This window comes from Fundulus heteroclitus, unplaced genomic scaffold, assembly GCF_011125445.2.
Source record: "Fundulus heteroclitus isolate FHET01 unplaced genomic scaffold, MU-UCD_Fhet_4.1 scaffold_733, whole genome shotgun sequence".
Lineage (NCBI taxonomy): Eukaryota > Metazoa > Chordata > Actinopteri > Cyprinodontiformes > Fundulidae > Fundulus > Fundulus heteroclitus.
In genome coordinates, this window is record NW_023397179.1 from 6,299 (window position 1) to 26,046 (window position 19,748).

Below are 19,748 nucleotides of genomic sequence, written 5' to 3' on the forward strand. Positions count from 1 at the left end.
TGGGTACCCTGGTTCTGAACATGTCCTCCATCACAGGTCTGTGGGAAGAAGATGGAGAACCCAGAGAGAAGAACCTTTACCTTTTTGTTCTCTGTCATTTTCTCTCTCATAGAAAGTACAACCTGGTCTGGCTTTCTGTTAGCTGTGACATCATCAGGGGAGGCAGATCATCCTCTATTACCATCTACCATAGAAAGTACTCCTGGGTCAATGTGAGCTTCTGTAGCTTTCTGTGTCTCTGCTCTGTCTTCTCTAACATAGAAAGTACTCCTGGGTCATGTGAGCTTATGAGGTTTCTGGTTTCTCTGCTCTGTCTTCTCTAACATAGAAAGTACTCCTGGGTCAATGTGAGCTTCTGAGGTTTCTGTGTCTCTGCTCTGTCTTCTCTAACATAGAAAGTACTCCTGGGTCAATGTGAGCTTCTGAGCTTTCTGTGTCTCTGCTCTGTCTTCTCTAACATAGAAAGTACTCCTGGGTCATGTGAGCCTTCTGAGGTTTCTGTGTCCTCTGCTCTGTCTTCTCTAACATAGAAAGTACTCCTGGGTCATGTGAGCTTCTGAGGTTTCTGTGTCTCCTGCTCTGTCTTCTCTAACATAGAAAGTACTCCTGGGTCAATGTGAGCTTCTGAGCTTTCTGTGTCTCTGCTCTGTCTTCTCTACCATAGAAAGTACTCCTGGGTCAATGTTGAGCTTCTGAGGTTTCTGTGTCTCTGCTCTGTCTTCTCTACCAATAGAAAAGTACTCCTGGGGTCAATGTGAGCTTCTGTGCTTTCTGTGTCTCTGCTCTGTCTTCTTTAACATAGAAAGTACTCCTGGGTCAATGTGAGCTACTGAGCTTTCTGTGTCTCTGCTCTGTCTTCTCTAACATAGAAAGGTACTCCTGGGTCAATGTGAGCTTCTGAGCTTTCTTTGTCCCTGCTCTGTCTTCTCTAACATAGAAAGTACTCCTGGGTCATGTGAGCTTCTGTGCTTTCTGTTGTCTCTGCTCTGTCTTCTCTACCAAAGAAAGTACTCCTGGGTCAATGTGAGCTTCTGAGCTTTCTGTGTCTCTGCTCTGTCTTCTCTAAGCCCCAGTGGGTGGAGGCAGATGAGCGTTCACACTGAGCCTGGTTCTGGTTCTGCTGGAGGTTCTCCTCCCTGTTAAAGGGGAGTTTTCCTCTCCACTGTCGCTTCATGCATGCTCAGTATGAGGGATTGCTGCAAAGCCATCAACAATGCAAGACGACTGTCCAACTGTGGCTCTACGCTCTTTCAGGAGGAGTGAATGCTGCTTGGAGAGACTTGATGCAACCTGCTGGGTTTCCTCTAGAGAGGGAAACTTTCTCACCAACCTGGAGGATCTGATGGAAGCTGACTTTAGAAAGAGACTTGATGATGAGATGATGTTAGTTGGTGCTACAGAAATAAAAATAGAACAGAACCCTACACTCGGGCGGGGGTAGATGGAAAGAGTCCAACCTAAATATAAACCCAGGACCTCGGCCCACAGAGAAGACAAAGAGATGACAATGTTTCCAGAAAAGAGCTGAATGGGTGAAGCATGCCAGGCCTGGACATGTTCCTCTGGAGTTCTGAATGGATCAACAAGAAGAACTTCTAACAACAGATGGAGCAGAAGCATTTTTATCTGGGGATGAACGCTGCAGTGTTCAGATGGAGATGGGTCCGTCTCAAACCTCAGGTTCTCAGGGAATGCAGGACCCATGGATGCCTTCAGAGCTGCTGCTGCTTCTTTTCTTCTGAACGTTCCTCAGCAGAACCTTACATTCTGATCCAAACCAGAATTACTGGTTTAGATCATTGTATTCATGCTGAAAGAATTCATTACTGATAAAAACTGCTTTTCCTCGAAACCTTGTCCTCCCCAAGTGTTTGAAGACCATCTCTGCTGCCCTGACGGTACCTTTGAGCTCCTCCATCTTAGCTAACTTCTACAAGATCTGCTTTTATCTAAAAAACACATTTCCAAGCTTCCTCCACAGGTTCTTCTGTAGGTTCCTCTGGGAGGATGGAGTCAGAGACAGGGAGGGATGGAGTCAGAGACACGGAGGATGGAGTCAGAGACACGGAGGATGGAGTCAGAGACATGGAGGATGGAGTCAGAGACATGGAGGATGGAGTCAGAGACATGGAGGATGGAGTCAGAGACATGGAGGAGTGGAGTCAGAAAGATGGAGGATGGAGTCAGAAAACATGGAGGATGGAGTCAGAAAGATGGGAGGATGGAGTCAGAGACACGGAGGATGGAGTCAGATGACATGGAGGATGGAGTCAGAGACGTGGAGGATGGAGTCAGAAACACGGAGGGTGGAGTCAGAGACACGGAGGATGGAGTCAGAAAGATGGAGGATGAGTCAGAGACACGGAGGATGGAGTCAGAGACATGGAGGATGGAGTCAGAAAGATGGAGGATGGAGTCAGAGACACGGAGGATGGAGTCAGAGACATGGAGGATGGAGTCAGAGACGTGGAGGATGGAGTCAGAACACGGAGGGTGGAGTCAGAGACACGGAGGATGGAGTCAGAAAGATGGAGGATGGAGTCAGAGACACGGAGGGTGGAGTCAGAGACACGGAGGATGGAGTCAGAAAGATGGAGGATGGAGTCGAGACACGGAGGATGGAGTCAGAAAAGATGGAGGATGGAGTCAGAGACACGGAGGATGGAGTCAGAGACATGGAGGATGGAGTCAGAGACGTGGAGGATGGAGTCAGAAACACGGAGGGTGGAGTCAGAGACACGGAGGATGGAGTCAGAAAGATGGAGGAGGATGGAGTCAGAGCCACGGAGGATGGAGTCAGAGACATGGAGGATGGAGTCAGGAGACGTGGAGGATGGAGTCAGAAACACGGAGGATGGAGTCAGGAGACACGGAGGATGGAGTCAGAAAGATGGAGGATGGAGTCAGAGACACGGAGGATGGAGTCAGAAAGATGGAGGGATGGAGTCAGAAACATGGAGATGAGTCAGGAAAACATGGAGGATGGAGTCAGAAGATGGAGGATGGAGTCAGAAACATGGAGGATGGAGGTCAGAAAGATGGAGGATGGAGTCAGAAAGATGGAGGATGGAGTCAAGAGACACGGAGGATGGAGTCAGAGACATGGAGGATGGAGTCAGAGACATGGAGGATGGAGTCAGAGACATGGAGGATGGAGTCAGAAGATGGAGGATGGATGTCAGAACGAAAGTCAGAAGATGGAGGATGGAGTCAGAAACATGGAGGATGGAAGTCATGGAGAGGAGTCAAAGATGGAGGAGGAGTCAGAAAGCATGGAGGATGGAGTCAGAAATATGGAGGATTGAGGTCATAACAGGAGGATGGAGTCAGAAAGATGGAGGATGGAGTCAAGAGACACGGAGGATGGAGTCAGAGACATGGAGGATGGAGTCAGAAAGATGGAGGATGGAGGTCAGAGACAATGGAGGATGGAGTCAGAAGGAGATGGAGGAGTGGAGTCAGAGACACGGAGGATGGAGTCAGAGACACGGGAGGATGGAGTCAGCGAAAACATGGAGGATGGAGTCAGAAAGATGGAGGATGGAGTCAGAGACACGGAGGATGGAGTCAGAGACACGGAGGATGGAGTCAGAAAGATGGAGGATGGAGTCAGAGACACGGAGGATGGAGTCAGAGACACGGAGGATGGAGTCAGAAAGATGAGATGAGGATGGAGTCAGAGACACGGAGGATGGAAGTCAGAAAGAAAGATGGAGGATTGGAGTAGAGACATGGAGGCTGGAGTCAGAAACATGGAGGATGGAAGTCAGAGACACGGAGGATTGGAGTCAGAGACACGGAGGACGGAAGTCAGAGACACGGAGGATGGAGTCAGAGACATGGAGGATGGAGTCAGAGACATGGAGGATGGAGTCAGAGACACGGAGGATGGAGTCAGAGACACGGAGGACGGAGTCAGAGACATGGAGGATGGAGTCAGAGACATGGAGGATGGAGTCAGAGACACGGAGGATGGAGTCAGAGACATGGAGGATGGAGTCAGAGACACGGAGGACGGAGTCAGAGACATGGAGGACGGAGTCAGAGACACGGAGGATGGAGTCAGAGACACGGAGGACAGAGTCAGAGACACGGAGGATGGAGTCAGAGACATGGAGGATGGAGTCAGAGACACGGAGGATGGAGTCAGAGACATGGAGGATGGAGTCAGAGACACGGAGGATGGAGTCAGAGACATGGAGGATGGAGTCAGAGACATGGAGGATGGAGTCAGAGACACGGAGGATGGAGTCAGAGACATGGAGGATGGAGTCAGAGACACGGAGGATGGAGTCAGAGACACGGAGGACGGAGTCAGAGACATGGAGGATGGAGTCAGAGACACGGAGGACGGAGTCAGAGACATGGAGGACGGAGTCAGAGACACGGAGGACGGAGTCAGAGACACGGAGGATGGAGTCAGAGACATGGAGGATGGAGTCAGAGACATGGAGGATGGAGTCAGAAACATGGAGGATGGAGTCAGAAACATGGAGGATGGAGTCAGAAACATGGAGGATGGAGTCAAAAACATGGAGGATGGAATCAGAAACATGGAGGATGGAGTCAGAGACATGGAGGATGGAGTCAGAAAGATGGAGGATGGAGTCAGAGACATGGAGGATGGAGTCAGAAACATGGAGGATGGAGTCAGAGACACGGAGGATGGAGTCAGAGACACGGAGGATGGAGTCAGAGACATGGAGGATGGAGTCAGAAACATGGAGGATGGAGTCAGAAAGATGGAGGATGGAGTCAGAGACACGGAGGATGGAGTCAGAGACACGGAGGATGGAGTCAGAAAGATGGAGGATGGAGTCAGAGACACGGAGGATGGAGTCAGAAAGATGGAGGATGGAGTCAGAGACATGGAGGATGGAGTCAGAAACATGGAGGATGGAGTCAGAGACACGGAGGATGGAGTCAGAGACACGGAGGACGGAGTCAGAGACATGGAGGATGGAGTCAGAGACATGGAGGATGGAGTCAGAGACACGGAGGACGGAGTCAGAGACATGGAGGATGGAGTCAGAGACATGGAGGATGGAGTCAGAGACACGGAGGATGGAGTCAGAGACATGGAGGATGGAGTCAGAGACACGGAGGATGGAGTCAGAGACATGGAGGATGGAGTCAGAGACATGGAGGATGGAGTCAGAGACACGGAGGATGGAGTCAGAGACATGGAGGATGGAGTCAGAGACACGGAGGATGGAGTCAGAGACACGGAGGACGGAGTCAGAGACATGGAGGATGGAGTCAGAGACACGGAGGACGGAGTCAGAGACATGGAGGACGGAGTCAGAGACACGGAGGACGGAGTCAGAGACACGGAGGATGGAGTCAGAGACATGGAGGATGGAGTCAGAGACATGGAGGATGGAGTCAGAAACATGGAGGATGGAGTCAGAAACATGGAGGATGGAGTCAGAAACATGGAGGATGGAGTCAAAAACATGGAGGATGGAATCAGAAACATGGAGGATGGAGTCAGAGACATGGAGGATGGAGTCAGAAAGATGGAGGATGGAGTGAGAAAGATGGAGGATGGAGTCAGAGACATGGAGGACGGAGTCAGAGACATGGAGGATGGAGTCAGAGACACGGAGGATGGAGTCAGAGACACGGAGGACGGAGTCAGAGACACGGAGGATGGAGTCAGAGACATGGAGGATGGAGTCAGAGACACGGAGGATGGAGTCAGAGACACGGAGGATGGAGTCAGAGACATGGAGGATGGAGTCAGAGACATGGAGGATGGAGTCAGAAACATGGAGGATGGAGTCAGAGACATGGAGGATGGAGTCAGAAAGATGGAGGATGGAGTGAGAAAGATGGAGGATGGAGTCAGAGACATGGAGGATGGAGTCAGAGACACGGAGGATGGAGTCAGAGACATGGAGGATGGAGTCAGAGACATGGAGGATGGAGTCAGAAAGATGGAGGATGGAGTGAGAAAGATGGAGGATGGAGTCAGAGACATGGAGGATGGAGTCAGAGACACGGAGGATGGAGTCAGAGACATGGAGGATGGAGTCAGAAAGATGGAGGATGGAGTGAGAAAGATGGAGGATGGAGTCAGAGACATGGAGGATGGAGTCAGAGACACGGAGGATGGAGTCAGAGACATGGAGGATGGAGTCAGAGACATGGAGGATGGAGTCAGAGACACGGAGGATGGAGTCAGAGACATGGAGGATGGAGTCAGAGACACGGAGGATGGAGTCAGAGACACGGAGGACGGAGTCAGAGACATGGAGGATGGAGTCAGAGACACGGAGGACGGAGTCAGAGACACGGAGGACGGAGTCAGAGACACGGAGGACGGAGTCAGAGACACGGAGGATGGAGTCAGAGACATGGAGGATGGAGTCAGAGACACGGAGGATGGAGTCAGAGACATGGAGGATGGAGTCAGAGACACGGAGGATGGAGTCAGAGACACGGAGGATGGAGTCAGAGACATGGAGGATGGAGTCAGAGACACGGAGGATGGAGTCAGAGACACGGAGGACGGAGTCAGAGACATGGAGGATGGAGTCAGAGACACGGAGGACGGAGTCAGAGACACGGAGGACGGAGTCAGAGACACAGAGGACGGAGTCAGAGACACGGAGGATGGAGTCAGAGACATGGAGGATGGAGTCAGAGACATGGAGGATGGAGTCAGAAACATGGAGGATGGAGTCAGAAACATGGAGGATGGAATCAGAAACATGGAGGATGGAGTCAGAGACATGGAGGATGGAGTCAGAAAGATGGAGGATGGAGTGAGAAAGATGGAGGATGGAGTCAGAGACATGGAGGACGGAGTCAGAGACATGGAGGACGGAGTCAGAAAGATGGAGGATGGAGTCAGAGACATGGAGGATGGAGTCAGAGACATGGAGTCAGAGACATGGAGGATGGAGTCAGAGACATGGAGGACGGAGTCAGAGACATGGAGGACGGAGTCAGAAAGATGGAGGATGGAGTCAGAGACATGGAGGATGGAGTCAGAAACATGGAGGATGGAGTCAGATCCTACAGCCTTCTGGACATGAACTACAGATAGACGCTCTCTGCTCTACGGAGGTTTTAGATGGTTTCTGTGAGGTGGCTGGTCTGATACGTTATGTCATGCAAAGGATTGTGGGATTCCTTGTATCTCCTTAGTGGTGGTAGGGGTTCCTAGGCTAAAGGAGCTTTGAGAGGAAGCATGCAGGCTCCTTTCCTCCTTCCTCACTGACTATTCAGACTCTCTGATGATGGCGGCCGCTGACGGACTCCTGCTCTGGCTGAAGGGTTCTGACCCAGTGGACCCTTTGGATGGAACCAGTATCAGTTGCTGGTTCTTCTGGAAGGTTCTGAGTCTGCTCTCAGCACTCTTCCTGGTCACCTGATCTACTCTTCAGCCAATCAATTCTCTCGGCTGACCTTTGCTCTGATGAGGAAGCAGCAGCGTAAAGCGCCTTGCTCAGAGGTCGATTCCTCCACACTGAGGCAGGGAATGGAACCAGCAAACTGCGCTCAGGACAGCCTGTGGAAATGTCAGCCGGCCTTCCAGCCATCCAGCTGTGTTTTCAGAGAGAAACGCAGCGTGTTTAAATTTTCATCAGCTGCTTCCCTCTGAGAGGCGCATGAATAATTCAGGCGGCGTTCAGGTGGACTGCAGAGCTCAGCACTCACATCATCTCTGCAGACCCACATCAGCCTCCCATGACGAGCCTGCAGGCTCACATCCACCCGCTCAGGGCTGGCAGCTTTCAGCATCTCTTCATGTCCACAACCACAACCATTCACACTGGGTATGCAAGTTCTTCACAGGCCGTCAAATAAAAGAAAAAACAATAAAGCACTGAAGACCTAAAGTGCACATGTCAATAATATGGTTCATCCATCAGATTCTCGGATCAGAACCTGCAGCAAACGAGTCATGTTTCCATTCCTGGGTCAAAGGAACCAGCGGTTTCTGAACATGTCAGGTTTGTTCAGTCCTCGGGAGGCACATCAGTACGTTGGTACGTTCAGGGTTCTGTTCTGGACCGACCCAGTCTGGATCAGCCAGCTGCTGATGCTGTTGTCAGGCAACAGCATCAGCAGCTACCTGCATGCCGCCATGTTGAATTGTTGGGTCTCCTTTTCATCAGAACTCTGGATTTCTTGAACCTGAATTTAGGGAAACCCAGGATCTGTTCCCGAGAGAGCTCGGCCCAGTTCTGTGTATCAGCATGGCAGCGGACTCTTTGAAGATAACCTGCTCACCAAGAGCTTGTGGTATATTTCACCAAGGTGGCTGATGGGTAAAATACTAAGGTAGATGAGGTCCTGTGACATCATCAGGGGAGGCAGATCATCCTCTATTACCATCTAACATAGAAAGTACTCCTGGGTCAATGTGAGCTTCTGAGCTTTCTGTGTCTCTGCTCTGTCTTCTCTACCATAGAAAGTACTCCTGGGTCAATGTGAGCTTCTGAGCTTTCTGTGTCTCTGCTCTGTCTTCTCTAACATAGAAAGTACTCCTGGGTCAATGTGAGCTTCTGTGCTTTCTGTGTCTCTGCTCTGTCTTCTCTACCATAGAAAGTACTCCTGGGTCAATGTGAGCTTCTGTGCTTTCTGTGTCTCTGCTCTGTCTTCTCTACCATAGAAAGTACTCCTGGGTCAATGTGAGCTTCTGAGCTTTCTGTGTCTCTGCTCTGTCTTCTCTAACATAGAAAGTACTCCTGGGTCAATGTGAGCTTCTGTGCTTTCTGTGTCTCTGCTCTGTCTTCTCTACCATAGAAAGTACTCCTGGGTCAATGTGAGCTTCTGAGCTTTCTGTGTCTCTGCTCTGTCTTCTCTAACATAGAAAGTACTCCTGGCTCAATGTGAGCTTCTGTGCTTTCTGTGTCTCTGCTCTGTCTTCTCTACCATAGAAAGTACTCCTGGGTCAATGTAAGCTTCTGTGCTTTCTGTGTCTCTGCTCTGTCTTCTCTAGCATAGAAAGTACTCCTGGGTCAATGTGAGCTTCTGTGCTTTCTGTGTCTCTGCTCTGTCTTCTCTAACATAGAAAGTACTCCTGGGTCAATGTGAGCTTCTGTGCTTTCTGTGTCTCTGCTCTGTCTTCTCTAACATAGAAAGTACTCCTGGGTCAATGTGAGCTTCTGTGCTTTCTGTGTCTCTGCTCTGTCTTCTCTAAGCCCCAGTGGGTGGAGGCAGATGAGCGTTCACACTGAGCCTGGTTCTGGTTCTGCTGGAGGTTCTCCTCCCTGTTAAAGGGGAGTTTTCCTCTCCACTGTCGCTTCATGCATGCTCAGTATGAGGGATTGCTGCAAAGCCATCAACAATGCAGACGACTGTCCACTGTGGCTCTACGCTCTTTCAGGAGGAGTGAATGCTGCTTGGAGAGACTTGATGCAACCTGCTGGGTTTCCTTAGAGAGGAAACTTTCTCACCAACCTGGAGGATCTCATGGAGTCTGACTTTGGAAAGAACCTTGATGATATGATGTGATGTGAATTGGAGCTGTATGACTAAAACTGAACTGAACTGAATCAATGCTCTTCCAGTGCATTTGTTGCACATCATAGCCTGATATCCAGAAAGGGCGGTTCATTTTTATTACATTTGTGTTTTCCTGGATAAACCCAAGAAGAACGATTTTAGGTTCTCCTCCCAGAACCGTTGGCTTTGCTGCACGGTCACAGGGAGGAACGGTACGTTTTCTACAGGAAGCTGGCAGATTTTTGTTGACTCTTTTCAGTTTTCTAGCATCTAGCAGTAACTAGCATGAAGTCCACCTGGTTGCCGTCCAGGGGTCACATGACCTGTCAGCAGGAGCACACCTGTCCTCAGGTGCATTACACCATGAAAACAGAGGAGCTCCAGACATGTCAGGTGGTTATAGAAGATATCCAGATGTTCTCCTGGAGCTCCATCAGATCCATCATCTTCACACGCAAAGCGTCTGGTACCAGAACCAGCGTGCCCAGACAGGGCTGCCCACCAGAACCCCCAGACCCGTGTCACCTGGTCCACAGGTGACATCGCAGTTCCACGTGTTTTACCGGGAACGGGCTCAGAGCCTGAAAAGGCCCGTGACAGCTGGTCCAGATCAGGTCCAGAACGATGTCCATCCACCGAGTGGTTCTGCTAACCTCTGAACCCAAAGACGTGTTCAGGTTCTGGAGTAGAAGCCCACAGGCCGACCCAGAAGACCGGAGCAGGAACCAACTCACTGGCCGCTCTTTCTTGGTGGTTCCAGAATCTGCTGCTAGCCTCACAGGTTCTGCTCTGACGTCTGTGCTCCAGCCGGTCCAGTAATTCACAGCAGAACCAACGACCCGTGGTTCTGCGTCACCGTGTCTCATCGGTGAAAGCCGCTCCATGAGTCTGCTCCACAAGCCTCCCCTGCTCTCTCTGCATCCGCGGTTCTGGTCTCAGATACGTGGAGCAGAACCGATCCGGACCTGGACCACACAGCAGATAACCAACTGGACTGTGAGATTTCGGTGTGGACAGAGAGCTGGTTCTCAGGTTCTCCTCGATACACCTGCCAGAGTCGCGTTGGACAAACGGACCTTTGGTTTGTTCTGCCGTGGACCGGTCCAGAACCAAGATGTATCTTTGACCAGGTGTTGTGTAGCTTCCAGTCCTCCTGACTGCGGTCCAAGGCCAGTCCGGTTGGTGGTCGGGTTGATTAGGGCCAGGGTTCTGGAGTCCAGGCTGATGACCTTGATGCAGGAAGTTCTGCAGCAGGAAGTTCTGCAGCAGGGTTCTGGACGCTGTCAGCAGAACGGATCGCCCTGAGCGCTGTGTTGGCTCAACCGGCTGCCTTCCTGTCACAGCGGATCAATGCGCTCCTTATCAATAATCAGCTGCTGCTGCAGGGCGTTACCCCGACTCAGCAGAAACACCTGCAGCATCCTCTGAAGGTCACCCTGCAGCCCGTTCTGCCTGTTCTGCCCGTTCTGCCGGTTCTGCTGGTTCTGCCGGTTCTGCTGGTGTCGGCTCGCAGCTGTTCTGATCCACAACCTGTTTGACAGTCAGAATATCTATCTATCTATCTGTCTGTCTGTCTGTCTGTCTGTCTGTCTGTCTGTCTGTCTGTCTGTCTGTCTGTCTGTCTATCTATCTATCTATCTATCTATCTATCTATCTATCTATCTATCTATCTGTCTGTCTGTCTGTCTGTCTGTCTGTCTGTCTGTCTGTCTGTCTGTCTGTCTGTCTGTCTGTCTGTCTGTCTGTCTGTCTGTCTGTCTGTCTGTCTGTCTGTCTGTCTGTCTGTCTGTCTGTCTGTCTGTCTGTCTGTCTGTCTGTCTGTCTGTCTGTCTATCTATCTATCTTTTTAATGTGATCTTTTTTGCTTCTTAATTCCTCCCTGTCTTTCCACCTGCTTTGTCATAAAAGGCCTCATATAATGAAATATTTGGTTGTTGTTTTTGCATAATTGACACGTCTATTTTATCAACTAGATAGATAGATAGATAGACAGATAGATAGATAGATAGATAGATAGATAGATAGATAGATAGATAGATAGATAGATAGATAGATAGATAGATAGACAGATAGATAGACAGATAGATAGATAGATAGATAGATAGATAGATAGATAGATAGATAGATAGATAGATAGATAGATAGATAGATAGACACCTTGTTGTTCCTCCTTATCCTACTTGGTTAGGCACTCTGCCCCAGGATGTGTGAACACGCCTCTAACCTGTCCTGGCAGCGTCTGCAGGCTGCCAGGACTTCTCCTTTCTCCGTACCAGGAGCTTCCTGGTGGGATACACACCAGCCCTCAGTGGAAGACCTGCAATCCAAGGTCTTTGCCTAAATCCCACGACCGAGGCTTCAGCAACCCATGAACTGCTCATCTTGTCCCCTCTGACCTGATCTGCACCAACGACCTGGACCTGCAGGGCTGACCACGCCCAGTTCTCGCCGCGCTGCCAGTGGGGATACTCTGGTGAACCTCCTGCATTGTCCAGAGTAGTTTCCCCTTGTCCCCCTGCAGGCACGCTCTCTGGATCTCCTCCTCCCGGACCCACAGTCCCTTCCACTCAGAGCGCTTCTCAGCGTGGGTCAGGATTCACGTCCAATAGTCAGGTGACTTGGACATCAGGTGTATTTGCTGCAGCTGTATCGATGGAATGAAGGGGGGGGGGTGGTCTAGTGGTTAGAGCAGCGCGTTGCACTCAGAGAAGGATGTAAGTACCCGGTTCAATTCCCACTGCCTGCACTCTGGGTCCCTGAGCAAGACCCTGAACCCCAGATTGCTCCCCAGGCGCCGCTCATGGCAGCCCACTGCTCCCCAAGGAGATGGGTTAAAAGCAGAAGTTAATTTCTCCACTGTGAGATCAATAAAGTTTAATTAAAATATGTTTCTGCCAAAACAGATTTATTTTCTGTATACTCTTAAAACGTAAAATTTGACATGATTTACTGATTCCTTTCATAGAAATACACGTGACTTTTGCTCTAAAGTTTTTTTTTTTTAAATCTCAGTTCCTATTAAATTATAACTACCTTTTCTTTTTATAAATATTTTTTCAATGTTTATTGGTAATTTGTTTTTGTGCTTTAAACATTGTTTGGAAAATAACATCCATCCATCCATCTATTTTCCAAACCTCCACACTTTATATTATAAAATTCTGACTTTACATCATTAATCTCTACACTCTGCTTTCTCTTTTCTAAGTGGCTTGAAACATATTGATGTGCGACGCCTTTTATACCGTACCTGCTGAGTTTGTGAAGAAGAATGTGATCTATGGGGTCAAAAGCCTTTTTTAGGTAAACAGAATTAATTACTGCTGTTGATTGGATTGCATATTTCTTCAGTAAGTTGCATCGGTGCCATTAATTAGCTTTTAGTTCTATACTGACCATTACTTAAAATGTATGTTTATACATTTATCCAACCTATTTTCTTCAGCTCCTGGCTCTGACTGGCTCACAGATGTGCAGCAGTACCACTCAGCATCTGGGAGTGGAAATATTGAGTTGGGGGCGTGGCCAGCTGCAGCTTATTTGCATAAAAGTGACAGAGCTCTAAAACATTAAAAGATCAGAATAGGAGAACCTGGGAGGTGAAATTATTGAATTAAATGATCTGAGAATGATTTGGTGTAAAATATGTAAGAAACATTTTTGGTGTAAATCATAGACGTATCCTAACTGCTTAAAAGGAAGCGTAGTAGGTCACCTTTAAAACACTAAAAGCTTAGACTATGCAGCTGACCCGCTGAGTGAGGGGGGGGGGGGGGGCAGTGCAGATGCCTCCGGCTCTCCTGCTGCTGTTGTTGGCCCCCTTCCTCCCAGTGAACAGGGAGTGTGTGCAGCGTTTCCTCAGGGCCGGATTATCCATAAGGGCCAGTGGGCCGGTGCCCAGGGGCCCCACATTGTCTTAATATGGGCCTGGCTGGCCTCATCACTTCCTTCAGCCTGGAGGTGCTGCATCTCGTCACAGTGTAGGACAAACGCTGGTCACAACAGACCCGCAGACGTCTTATTGTGAAAGAGCCACAGGAAATGACCAGACGTCTGCAGGAAATGGTTCCAGTTTCACAGCCTGGCTGATCATGTCGCTGCCTCAGCATCACAGCCGTGACCTTCACACCTCAGAGAGCGAGGCTGCCGCCGCTCTGACTGGGTGTTAATTAAACCCACCCAGAATACCCCCCCCCCACAGAGCCCCGCCCCCACCCATTATAATCCACCCCCACACAGAGCCCCGCCCCCACCCAGAATAATCCCCCCCCACAGAGCCCCGCCCCCACCCAGAATAACCCCCCCCCACAGAGCCCCGCCCCCACCCAGAATACCCCCCCACAGAGCCCCGCCCCCACGGAGCCCCGCCCCCATCCAGGATAATCCCCCCACAGAGCCCCGCCCCCACCCAGAATAATCCCCCCCCCCCCACAGAGCCCCCTTCTTGACTCCCCTCGACCCGCACAAGGTGAGCCAAGAGCCTCCATCCTGTCAGTCGATATGAGCTGATTGAGCTTCAGGACGGTGATCAATAACGTCTGTGGGGGAGGAGGAGGAGGAAGAGGAGGAGGAGGAGGAGGAAGAGGAGGAGGAAGAGGAAGAGGAGGAGGAGGAAGAGGAAGAGGAGGAGGAGGAAGAGGAAGGAGGAGGAAGAGGAAGAGGAGGAGGAGGAAGAGGAAGGAGGAAGAGGAGGAGGAGGAGGAGGAGGAAGAGGAAGAGGAGGAGGAAGGAGGGAGGAGGAAGAGGAGGAGGAGAGGGTACGGGGGAGGGGAGGTTGGGTTCAAGAACCCGGTCAGTGAAAGCTGAGGATCAGTGAGCTGAGCTCAGACATTAGCTTCCCAGGAACTTCTGAGCAAGGCAGCAAGTTCCAAAAAGAGTAAAGAACAAAGCAACTGGACTTGTTTTCTGTAGTTGAAGACGTTTCTCTTCCTCTCCAGGAAGCTTTGTCAATTCAAAAAGTCTGGAGTAATGATGAGTACCAAGCTTTATACTACTGCCTAACAAAGGCCTGTAATGGCTTAGATAACATGCAGATTCAGCAGAGTGAGGGTGAGAACTGAGGTGATTCCTCAGAGAGGTATCACCTCAGTTCTCACCCTCGTATGGGTGATCAAAACATTGCTCCTTTAAGCCAGGCCAATAACGACCCTAACGACTCCTCGTTACAGAGGAGGGGACCAGTTTCTGTTCAATCTGCTGGCTTAATGACTTTAACGACCGCCCATTACTAAGGGGTGGACCTGTTTCTGTTGAAACGTCTTCAACTACGGAAAAACGTCCAGTTGCTTTGTTTTTTACTTTTTTTGGAATCACCATGACCTGGATGACCAGACCGGAGAATCTTCACCAGCATAAGGCAGCAAGTTGTAAAGGTAAAGGTTCTTGCACGAGAAAACATCTGATGCACAGTAAGGACAGTCAGCAGACACCCCGTCTACTTTTAAGACTAATCTTAAAACTTTCCTTTGTGACAAAGCTTCTAGTCAGAGTGGCTCATGTTACCCTGAGCTACCTCTATAGTTATGCTGCTATAGGCTTAGGCTGCTGGAGGACATCAGGATCTATTTCTCTCTGCTGAGTTCTCCTACTGCTCTCCAATCTGCATTGTTTGTTGTTATTTCAGCTTTTAAGTCATTTTTCTCTTCATAGAAGGTACACCTGGTCTGGTGTTCTGTTAGCTGTGACATATTCAGGGGAGGCAGATCATCCTCTATTACCATCTACCATAGAAAGTACTCCTGGGTCAATGTGAGCTTCTGTGCTTTCTGTGTCTCTGCTCTGTCTTCTCTAACATAGAAAGTACTCCTGGGTCAATGTGAGCTTCTGAGCTTTCTGTGTCTCTGCTCTGTCTTCTCTAACATAGAAAGTACTCCTGGGTCAATGTGAGCTTCTGTGCTTTCTGTGTCTCTGCTCTGTCTTCTCTAACATAGAAAGTACTCCTGGGTCAATGTGAGCTTCTGAGCTTTCTGTGTCTCTGCTCTGTCTTCTCTAAGCCCCAGTGGGTGGAGGCAGATGAGCGTTCACACTGAGCCTGGTTCTGGTTCTGCTGGAGGTTCTCCTCCCTGTTAAAGGGGAGTTTTCCTCTCCACTGTCGCTTCATGCATGCTCAGTATGAGGGATTGCTGCAAAGCCATCAACAATGCAGACGACTGTCCACTGTGGCTCTACGCTCTTTCAGGAGGAGTGAATGCTGCTTGGAGAGACTTGATGCAACCTGCTGGGTTTCCTTAGAGAGGAAACTTTCTCACCAACCTGGAGGATCTGATGGAGTCTGACTTTGGAAAGAACCTTGATGATGATGGGATGTGTTGGAGCTATAGAAATAAGATTTAATTGAATTGAATTGAGGACCAATGGAGGTTCTTGCATGAGTGGGTGAACACCTCTATGGTTCCCCCCAGTGTCGTTCACAAGTGAGCTGTTCACTAGTGAGTCGTTCATAACTGAGTCGTTCACTAGTGAGTCTGCGTGTGATTGGTTGGGAGGATGTCATGACTGCTATATTAACCTACATGATAGAATGCATAAGGAAGGAAAACTGTTCTATTGAACTTTTTACTGACCCATTTTTCCTATCGCACCACCCTTCTATTGATCAATATATATATTGTTATTGAATTATCATCCGGCCCTGACATGTGGTATTACATATTAATATATGTATAAAAGAATATATTTCATATTTATCTCTCTCACGTGTACAATCCTGAGCCTCCTCTACACACCAACAATCATGTCTTCATATTTCTGCCAACCAGTCTCAGTCCAAAATGCTGATCTGCACCACATGATCTACTTTCAGTAGCTATCACCGGTTATTGTGACCATAAACTGCAGAAAATACGGTGAAGTTGCTCCCTCTGCCTTTACTGCTGTTGGCTGCTATGCCAGCCTGGAGTAGGAGAGACCCATCCAAGATGGCGTCGCCGCAGGATGCGCTCCAGTACGTAATGAGGCGTCGGCGTATATAATGTCTTTGTTCCTTACTCACATATTACACCAATGGACTGAGACAGAGATTAGGACAGAAAATACAATGATTTATGTTATGGATTTTGTTCCTGGCATAATCTGGAATGATATTTTTTTTCAGAAGTGATCGATTTTTGATCCTATAGTCATATTTAGAGACATATTTTTTTCTTTTTCTATCTAAGCTGGGTGACTTCTAGTAGCTAGAACTTTGAAATAAGTTCTAATAAGTTTGTCTGAGTCTAACTGTGAAGGAACAAAACAGGGAGAAGAGGTTTCATGATCTGTAGAAGGGTTCTGATGTCCTCTCCTTTTGTTCATACCAGCCTGAGGAACCTTTGTAGACCTCCTGCAGAACCCACGTAGAACCTACACGGGTTCTTCTCCCCACATCCTGCTGTATGGGTGGACTTTATTCTAACATCTCTGCGATGGGTCCCTGCTCACCACGGCAACTCACCATGGAAACCGTCCGGCCATCTCACGCAGCCGTGCGTAGCTGCAGGTTGTTTCTGAGACGATGGAGGCTGAGATGTTTGCCTCGTAGATGCAGGTTGTGTCTGAGACGATGGAGGCTGAGATGTTTGGCTCGCAGCTGCAGGTTGTTTCTGAGACGATGGAGGCTGAGATGTTTGGCTTGTAGATGCAGGTTGTGTCTGAGACGATGGAGGCTGAGATGTTTGGCTCGTGGCTGCAGGTTGTGTCTGAGACGATGGAGGCTGAGATGTTTGGCTCGTAGCTGCAGGTTGTTTCTGAGACGATGGAGGCTGAGATGTTTGGCTCGTAGATGCAGGTTGTTTCTGAGACGATGGAGGCTGAGATGTTTGGCTCGTGGCTGCAGGTTGTGTCTGAGACGATGGAGGCTGAGATGTTTGGCTCGTAGCTGCAGGTTGTTTCTGAGACGATGGAGGCTGAGATGTTTGGCTCGTGGCTGCAGGTTGTTTCTGAGACGATGGAGGCTGAGATGTTTGGCTTGTAGATGCAGGTTGTGTCTGAGACGATGGAGGCTGAGATGTTTGCCTCGTAGCTGCAGGTTGTGTCTGAGACGATGGAGGCTGAGATGTTTGGCTCGGGCCGGGCGGGTGAGCAGGTCTGAGCGATGCTGTGGTTAACACGTCTCATTAACATGCAGCAGCTCTCGCTCTGAGGCCAAGCTGCAGCCAGGCTTCTCCTGGTCTGCAGGAGAGGCCTCAGAGATGATCAGATGCTGGCTGCCTTCAGACCAGAGCTTTAAGGTCTGCTTAAGGAGAAGCTCCTGGCCCTCTGAATGTGGACTGATCTTTATCTGGAGCAGGTTTCCTCCTCATGGGACAGCGGGTCCTCTGACTTTCATTACACCGTCACACGGGACGTCCTCTGACTCTGGAGCAGATTCTCATCCTTCTGGGCCAGACTGCTGATGCTAGAGCTAGAACAGAGGTCTCTGTGCTCCTGTGAATGTTGACTGAAGGTAAGCGTTTGCCTGGCGTAGGTTTATTTAAAGCTGGAGACCAGAGAGAGGAGGTGGGGGGCTCCTGGAAGGTTTCAGAGAGGTGAGGAGAGGGGGAGGTGTTCAGTTACAGGAAGCAGCAGAGGCCAGCGGGGACACTGCTGAATTATTGATCAACCTCATCGTTGAGCTTTCATTTTTCTTTCTGGGAGGACAAGAACTGAATTCACCTGGGATTTCCCATGAGGCCTCAGTCATCCGGTCGTCATGGAGACAAGATAAAGCTGACAAGCATAATGATGAGTCCAATCGAGTCACATGAGACTAATTCTCTGTTATTCTGTTTTTATTTTCCCATGTTTTAATCACTTTGCCTTTTTTGTACTGAAATGGGCTTTACAGATAAATTTGCCTCGCCTAGAAGGAAAATACAACACACACCTGTCTGCTGTAATAAAATCTGTTTCTGCTGTAATCTCACCTGTTTCTGCTGTAATCTCACCTGTCTAATCTGACCACACCTGTCTGCTGTAATAAAACCTGTCTCTGCTGTTATCACATCTGTGTTTGCTCCTTTGGTTTTCAGACTCATTTAAGGATAAATTGATCTGCAGTTTCTTTAGAGGACTTTCTAACGAGCCTTCAGATGACACACTTCATGAATTGGCGCTATATAAATAAAATTGAATTGAACTGAATTGAATTTTCTTCATCATCATTTATCTCTTCCAGTTAGGTCAGCTCCAGTTATGCAACATTCAGTTTCCTTTTGAATTTCAAAATAAAAGCACTGGAATAAAGAAGCTGTGTTGCTGTAGCTGAACTCTAATCTGAACAGGACAGACCTGCTGCAGAGCGCGGCGAGCAGAACAAACAGAACAAGCAGAATAAACAGAATAAACAGAATAAACAGAACAAACAGAACAAACAGAACAAACAGAATGAACAGAACAAACAGAATGAACAGAATAAACAGAATAAACAGAACAAACAGAATAAACAGAATAAAAAGAATAAACAGAAAAAACAGAATAAACAGAACAAACAGAACAAACAGAATGAACAGAACAAACAGAATAAACAGAACAAACAGAATAAAAAGAATAAACAGAAAAAACAGAATAAACAGAACAAACAGAATGAACAGAACAAACAGAATAAACAGAACAAACAGAATAAAAAGAATAAAAAGAATAAACAGAAAAAACAGAATAAACAGAACAAACAGAACAAACAGAATAAACAGAACAAACAGAACAAACAGAATAAACAGAATAAACAGAATAAACAGAACAAACAGAACAAACAGAATAAACAGAATAAACAGAACAAACAGAACAAGCAGAACAAACAGAATAAACAGAATAAACAGAACAAACAGAATAAACAGAATAAACTGAACGAACAGAATAAACAGAATAAACAGAACAAACAGAATAAAAAGAATAAACAGAACAAACAGAATAAACAGAACAAACAGAACAAACAGAATGAACAGAACAAACAGAATGAACAGAATAAACAGAATAAACAGAACAAACAGAATAAACAGAACAAACAGAATAAAAAGAATAAACAGAAAAAACAGAATAAACAGAACAAACAGAACAAACAGAATGAACAGAACAAACAGAATAAACAGAACAAACAGAATAAAAAGAATAAACAGAAAAAACAGAATAAACAGAACAAACAGAATGAACAGAACAAACAGAATAAACAGAACAAACAGAATAAAAAGAATAAAAAGAATAAACAGAAAAAACAGAATAAACAGAACAAACAGAATAAACAGAACAAACAGAATAAAAAGAATAAAAAGAATAAACAGAACAAACAGAATAAACAGAATAAACAGAATAAACTCTCTTACAGCCGAGGAGAT